The following is an 8105-nucleotide window of genomic DNA, read 5'->3' on the forward strand; positions in this document are numbered from 1 at the left end:
CCTCAAAGAGATGTATTCGGCCTTCCATTTAATGTCGTACCCATCGGTTTCTGTGTATCCACGGCTTCAGCTTCCACATGTCGAGTGAATACGAGAGGTAAGGGTATTTTTTGCACACAACACCCCGGCCATACAAGAAAGGCGTCTATTTAAAGAGATTGGATCTCAGATCCATTCCGCACAACGCGGAAAATCCTCAGAGCTTGCTAGGAGGAACCACTCCAACATGGCTAGCGCTCCCAGCTCTTCCTCCTGTCCCCAAGTCTCCGAAAAAGGTGATTGGGAGAGAAGTTCTGTATCCCACGGTCAGCTGGTGAAGCTGCAAACACAGGGATTTCTTCCCCCCGCGGATCTAGTCCCCGTTCGAGCAGGATTGACTTCCTTCAACGGCGGGGCTCAGGCGGAGAATTTCCCCAATCCGTCCAGGGGGAACGAATGTGCTTCGTTCCCTACTTGCTAAGAGGCATCGGATTTCCAATCCACCCATTCCTCCGAGGACTTCTGGAGTATTATGGCCTCCAACTGCACAATTTCACTTCTGCCTCCATCTTGCACATCGCGGGTTACGTTGCTCTTTGTGAGCTATTCCTGGGCTGTGAGGCCCATTTTGAATTATGGAGGAAACTATTCTGCCTCGCCCCCCGTAACCAAGAGGGATCAATATTCGAAGTGGGTGGAGCCGAGGTATGGCGCATCGCCAAGACCGGATACCTGTCCGGCAAGCCGAAGAAGGCGTCCGAAGAGTGGCCTTCCGAATGGTTCTATATTGAGGACGTCGCTCTCCCCGACCCAGTTCGAATGGGTCTTCCCGAATTTTCAAATGCTCCGTTGAAGAAACGCCACAGCTGGCGCCCTCGGATCCTCGAGGTGGAAGATAGTGCGGAAGTCCGTCAATTCATGAGCAAGATAAGGACACTTGCCCAATCCGTACTATCAATAGTCGAGGTAATGGAGACTTCCATAGTGCGGGGGGTTCAGCCACTCCAATACAGAGGGCTTCCCATGTGGCACTATAATGGGGAAGATGACGCCTCCCGCTGCGGTCGGAAGGGTCTGGACACCCCCGCCAAAATATTGGCCGAACTGTACAAAGGGAAGAAAGAGGAGTTCACTCGTATTAAACGTCCAGATGGATTTTCCATGTACAATCCTCCTAGCTGGGTGAGTTCTAATCCCACCACTTTACTCAATCCTCTCCCTGAGTCACTTTTAATGGAGATTAACCCATCCATTTGTAACAGGAATGGTGGAAGGTTACCGAGGGGATCCATAGCCCCGCCCCATAGCCAGAGGATCACAACCGGGACCTTGACCCCGGATTCGAAGAGGATCCAGACATATTCGTGGTACTCGAGGATGGAGTGTTCTACCAGGCGAGCTATGACGGCACGGAAGTGGCCATCACCGCCGACTATCCCGGTCTCCTCCCTGCCTCGCATGTAAGTGATCAAGAGACACTTTCTTCGAGAGAGCTTCCTCATTACACCACACCCACTGCACTATTTCGTGCTCTAAAGGGGAGGCGCCCGACGCCTCGACATGCGCCAGAGGCATCTCCTAAGAGAACGGCGCCCGCACCAAGCAAATCTTCGAAGAGGAAGGCGAACGACAACACGACAGAGCCTTCATCAAAGAGGTATGGTTTGTGATCATGCCCCCTGGCAGTCACATCGAACTGTGACATTATCCGCTGTGTCTTATCAGGAAAAGCGTTCGCCAGACTATGTCCGGGGATCATACCGGCCGCGCCTCCACAAGTCAGGTTCCCGACCCTGCCTTAAAGGAAAGGGTTGATATGGGAGTGACGCCGGATTGTCCTTCGGCAGAGGATTCGGATGATGTGTCCGTAACAAACTCTGAAGTGGAAAGCGCCATGAATCATCGGTGCCGGCGGGCCGCTCTTAGCGACCCCGGCTTTTCAAAAGAGGCATTCAACGCCTTCAGCTCGGCTGATGCATACATCCGAGCTGCTCGGGATGGGCTTACTAGAGCCACAGACCAGCATTTGAAAGATATGCGGGTAAGTACACATTTTACAAATCTGATAATTATATACCAGTAGCCCCCAAGACATGAAGCAGTTGATACGACTGTTTTAAGGATCATTGTATAACCAGGTGCTCACAGAGAAGAACAACATGTTGTCTCAAGAGCTGGAAAAATGTTGGACCCAGCTGGCTGCTGCTACCGCCGAACTGGAGAAATCCAAGGAGGCATCGTCTGGTAATGTTCCCCTCCATCGAGAAAATATAATCATGTACCAGCAATATTAATACTTTTTGTATTTCCCATAGTAGGATCATTGGATCAACTGAAGGAGGCCTTGAAAGTCGCGTAAGCGGGTGAACAAGAGGCCAAAAGGCAACTAGTCGCAGGCAACCTTGTGCTAACACGGGTCAGGGATGAGAAAAATAAGCTGCAGGATTCCAACACCCTGTTGGGTGAGGAACTAAAAGACGTGCGAGCCCAGCTGGCCGACTCCGTGAAGGAGAATAAGAGACTGCGAGGCGGCATATTCAGTATACTTTTCGAACCTGTCTCCCTATAATTCGGCGAGGGCAGGAACTGACAGATTTATGTCTGCAGGTATGCTGACTGGCCGTCCCGAAGAGGAAATGTCCGGATCTCAAGGAGACCTGCTACAAGAGCTTTCCCAAAGGCACGAGCAAGTTCGGCAAGCAATGCGGAGTGTTGCCAAGGCTTTATGGCCATCCGCCTCCCCTCCAGGAAGTATGGCGGAGCTCGTGGAGCTATTCAAAGGAGCCCAGCGGCGTATTCGATTATGGAAGATATCAGCCTGCTGAGAAGGTGCGCGAGAGGCCTGGGCCATGGTGAAGACACGGTACACCAAGCTTGATCCGAATCATATGGCCCGGTTGGACCTCTAGGGTCGGACGGAAAAGAAATTCCGTTAGTTTGGTATATGACCAGGTAAAAGTGGCCGCAAAATATTCCCAATAGGATTTTAAGTTAGACAGGCTGTTAGATGGTATAGAGGAGGAAATTTTTGAGTCCCAGTGACTATGTACTTTCCTTGACATATTTCTCCCTAGCCAGATTGTAAAACGATCGTCATGGCAGACCTTTTCGCTTCGACCTTTGTACCCGAAGGTACAGAGTGTTTCCGAATACCCGAGCGGCAAGATAGACCGGGGTATGCGTGGAAACCAGGCGTACGGGTCATAGTTGCTTAAACAGACAAGTTGTATACGGCTAGCTATGTTATATTAAATTGTAATTGTAAGAAACATATTCCAGAGAGAATAGTTCCGTTAAGGGTTCATTTCCCTGGGTGAACATGCGTTAATATGCATGTCCGAACTGTGATTGAAAAATCACATTATACGTAACATCTGGGGGTTCATAGTGTAATGAGTGTGAAAACATCTTTAGTCCGCCGACCGAATATTCCCTTATGAACGCTAGCTTTTGGCTTCACCCAGTCTGAGGTACACATCCGGATCACCCGGCAGTAACAATCGCAGTGGTGCTCCCTTTATGCCCTAGCCGAACAAACGGGAACGTAGGGCATAAGCACAGGAGCCAGGTAACCCAGCTTGGCCAAAACTTAAGTCATAACGATGCATATAATGGCGAAGAAAAGGTACATATGAGGAAAAAACACATATGTGGTGAGCTTGGTGCCCGAAAAATAATAATAAGCTTCTGTACAAGAAGCCCCCTGGTATTATGGGCGTACATATTTAAGGATGTGTACGTCGTAGGTGCGCGGTTTAGCCGCACGAGAGCTTTAAAGCTAAAAAAACGAAAAGAGATGAAAAAGTAATGGAAACAAAAGGGAGAAGAAGACGAACAAAGAGTTCGGCTCTAGGCGTAGAATCTTCGGAGTCTGGCCATGTTCCATGGGTTTGGCTCTAGGCGGTTGTCTGATGCATCACGCAGGCGGTACGCTCCTCCGGTGAGAACTTGATTAATGATGAAGGGACCCTCCCGCTTGGGCTTGAGTTTGTCCTTTTTCTTCTCTGGCAAGCATAGAACAAGTTCGCCAACATTATAAGTCTTGGCCCGCACTTCTCTGCTTCAATATCTGCGAGCCTGCTGCTGATAAAATGCGGAACGGGCTTTTGCGACGTCGCGCTCCTCCTCCAGGGCATCTAAGCTGTCCTACCGATCAAGCTCGGCCTCTCTCTCTTCATACATGCGCACTCGAGGTGAGTCATGAATAATGTTGCAGGGCAACACAACCTCTGCGCCGTACACCATGAAGCAGGGTGTATATCCGGTAGTGCGATTGGGTGTGGTTCGCAGCCCCTAGAGTACAGAGTCGAGCTCCTCAACCGAGTGCTTGTCTGATTCCTTCAAAGACCGCACTAGTCTAGGCTTGATGCCGCTCATAATAAGAACATTGGCTCGTTCAACTTGACCGTTTGTTTGCGGGTGATAGACGGAGGCGTAATCGAGCTTAATGCCCAGATTAGCACACCAGGTTTTCACCTCATTGGCTGTGAAATTGGAGCCGTTATCGGTGATGATGTTGTGTGGGACACCATAACAGTGCACGACACCGGATATGAAGTCTATCACTGGTCCGGCTTCGGCCGTTCTAACTGGTTTGGCCTCTATCCACTTAGTGAACTTATCTACCATGACCAGCCGATATTTTTTCTTATGGCTTCCTCCTTTACGGGGTCCGACCATATCAAGCCCCCAGACCGCAAAAGGACAAGTGATGGGGATTGTTTGTAGAGCGGTGGGTGGCATATGACTTTGGTTGGCGAAAAGCTGGCATCCGACGCAACGTTGGACAAGGTCCTGTGCGTCTGCTCGGGTCGTCGGCCGATAGAAGCCTGTACGAAAGGCCTTACTTACAAGGGCCCGAGCCGCGGCGTGGTGACCACCGAGACTGGCATGAATTTCAGCCAAGAGCTGCCGTCCCTCTTCTTCGGAGATACATCTTTGAAGTACTCTAGTAGCGCTTTTCTTGTAGAGCTCTCCGTCGTGAACCTTGTAGGCTTTCGAGCGCCGGACAATGCAGCGAGCCTCATTCTGATCCTCAGGGAGCTCTTGCCTATTAAGGTAGGCCAAGAAGGGTTCGGTCCATGGGGCAAAGACTGCCATGATAAGATGGGCCGATGGTGTTATTTCGGTGGCTGAGCCCCCGATAATATCAGTATTGTGTTCGGAATATGGGGGTATAATCGGGTCTGGAGTGGTGTTGCCGCTCTCCCCTTGCCACACCACGGATGGCTTGAAGATCCTTTCCAGAAATATGTTAGGCGGGACAGGGTCGCGCTTGGCTCCGATGCGAGCAAGGACATCCGCCGCTTGATTACTTTCTCGAGCCACATGATGAAACTCGAGCCCCTCGAACCGAGCTGACATTTTGAGAACGGCGTTACGATAGGCCGCCATCTTCGGATCTTTGGCGTCGAAATCTCCATTTATTTGGGATATTGCGAGGTTTGAATCCCCGCGCACCTCCAGGCGTTGTATGCCCATGGAGACGGCCATCCGAAGACCATGCAGTAAGGCCTCGTATTCGGCTGCATTGTTGGAGTCTGTGTATATATTTGGAGTACGTACTGAACTGTGTCTCCAGCGGGGGATGTTAAGACAACGCCCGCTCCTAAGCCCGCCAGCATTTTGGAGCCATCGAAGTACATGACCCAGTTGGAATATGTGCCGTACTCTTTAGGGAGTTCGGCCTCTGTCCATTCGGTGACGAAGTCGGCCAGTACTTGGGATTTAATGGCCCGGCGCGGTTTGTATGTTACGTCGAATGGAAGGAGGTCAATGGCCCACTTGGCAATCCGGCCTGTGGCATCGCGGTTGTTTATTATGTCATTCAGTGGTACTTCGGAAGCCACCATGATCGAGCACTCTTGGAAGTAGTGTCGCCGCTTCCGGGATGCCATGAAGACCGCGTATGCTATCTTTTCGTAATGAGGGAACCAGGATTTGCATGGTGTGAGGACAGTGGATACGTAGTATACCAGCTTCTGAAGCGGGAATTTGTGTCCGTCCTCCTCTCGTTTGACGACGAGCACCGCGCTCACCACTTGGTGCGTTGTCGATATGTATAACAGCCTGGGTTCGCCGACGTTGGGTGCGGCCAGGATTGGGTTGCTCGCTCAAAGAACCTTTATTTCCTCCAGTCCGGCCATTGCCGCATCCGTCCACTCGAAGGGCTCGGTGCATCGGAGAAGGCGATAGAGTGGCACTGCTTTTTCTCCTAGTCTGGAGATAAAGTGGCTTAAAGCTGCCACGCACCCGGCTAGTTTTTGGACCTGTTTAAGGTCTGTTGGCGTAGCCAATTGAGACAAAGCTCGGATTTTGGCTGGGTTCGCTTCAATTTCTCTTTTGGAAATGATGAAGCCCAGTAGTTTTCCAGCGAGGACGCCGAAAACACACTTTTCCGGATTGAGCTTGATGTCATATGAACGGAGGTTGTCGAATGTGAGAAGCAGATCGTCTATCAATGACTCGACGTGCCTAGTTTTGATGACGACGTCATCCACATATGCTTCAACTATCTTGCCGATCTGTTTCTCGAGGCATGTTTGAATCATGCGTTGGTAGGTGGCCCCGGCGTTTTTGAGCCCGAAGGGCATAGTGTTGAAGCAGAACGGCCCATATGGGGTGATGAATGCCGTTGCGGCTTGGTCGGACTCCTTCATTTTGATTTGATGGTATCCGGAGTATGCGTCGAGGAAACACAGTGAACCGGGTCCTGCAATAGCATCAATAATCAGATTTATGCGAGGGAGGGGGAAGGGATCCTTAGGGCAGGCCTTGTTGAGGTCTTTGAAATCGATGCATAGGCGCCAGGATTTATCCTTCTTTGGCACCATCACCAGGTTTGCTAGCCAGTCCGGGTGTTTTATTTCTCTGATGAATCCGGCCTCGATTAACTTGGCTAGCTCCTCCCCCATAGCTTGTCATTTGGGTTCGAAAAAGCGCCACAGTGTTTGCTTGACCAATTTATATCCCTTCAATATGTTGAGGCTGTGTTCGGCCAACCTGCGTGGGATTCCTGGCATATCAGAATGGTGCCAGGCGAATATGTCCCAGTTCTCGTGCAGGGACTCTCATAGCGCGGCGTCAACCGTTGGGTCGAGCTGTGCCCCGATGGATGCTATCTTCTTGGGGTCCGTCGGGTGGACTTGAAATTTGACTATTTCATCTGCTGGTTTAAAGGAGGTGGATTTGGGTCGCTTGTCCAGGATTACGTCATCCCTATCCACAGTAGAGCGTGACGCAGTTAGCTCTTCGACCGCGAGGGCTTCAGGCAGTGCCTCGAGGGCCAGGGATGCGGTTTTGTTTTCGGCACAGAGTGCTATGTCCGCATCACTGGCAAGAGTTATGATACCATTGGGCCAGGCATCTTGAGCTTCATGTACCCGTAATGAGGTATAGCTTGGAAGCGTTTAAATGCATTTCGCCCCAATAGGGCGTGATATCCACTGTTGAAAGGGGCCGCTTGGAAGGTTATCTCTTCGGACCGATAATTCTCTAGCGTGCCGAATACCACGTCAAGTGTGATTTTTCCCGCACATCGCGCCTCCCCACTGGGAATGATTCCTCGGAAGGTCGTGCTGCTTTGCTCGATGTGGCTCCTGTCTATTTCCATTCTGTTGAGTGTATCCTCGTAGATGAGGCTTAGTCCGCTGCCGCCGTCCATGAGCACTTTGGTGAGCCGAAAACCGTCCACAATTGTATTGAGGAACAAGGCGGCCGGTGCCCGGACTGTCCAGAATTTTGGTTCGTCACTTCCATTGAAGGTTATGGTCGTGTCGTTCCAAGGGTTTGTTGCTGTGACTTGGCAGACTTCGGCGAGCTCGCGGAGGGCCCTTTTGCGCCGGTTGTTTGAAGCAAAAGTCTTGAAGACCGTCAATACATTGAGGTCGTCGTCTTTCGGGGGGTGTTGCTCTGGGATATTTTTGCTGAGGATATCCTCGCCGCTCTTGGCCACTTGACGGAGTATCCAACATGCTCTAAGGCTGTGGGTTCGTATGGTATCCGGTGTTGTGTGTATTTTGCATGGCCTATCGAGCGATCCCTCCAGAACGGTTCCGCGCCTCGTAATGGGCTTAGATTTCTTTACTATTGGTTCGGGTGCCCCGCGAGGGTGCATCCTTTTTGCC

The sequence above is a fragment of the Triticum aestivum genome, chromosome 7D, assembly GCF_018294505.1.
Source record: "Triticum aestivum cultivar Chinese Spring chromosome 7D, IWGSC CS RefSeq v2.1, whole genome shotgun sequence".
In the NCBI taxonomy this organism is placed as follows: domain Eukaryota; kingdom Viridiplantae; phylum Streptophyta; class Magnoliopsida; order Poales; family Poaceae; genus Triticum; species Triticum aestivum.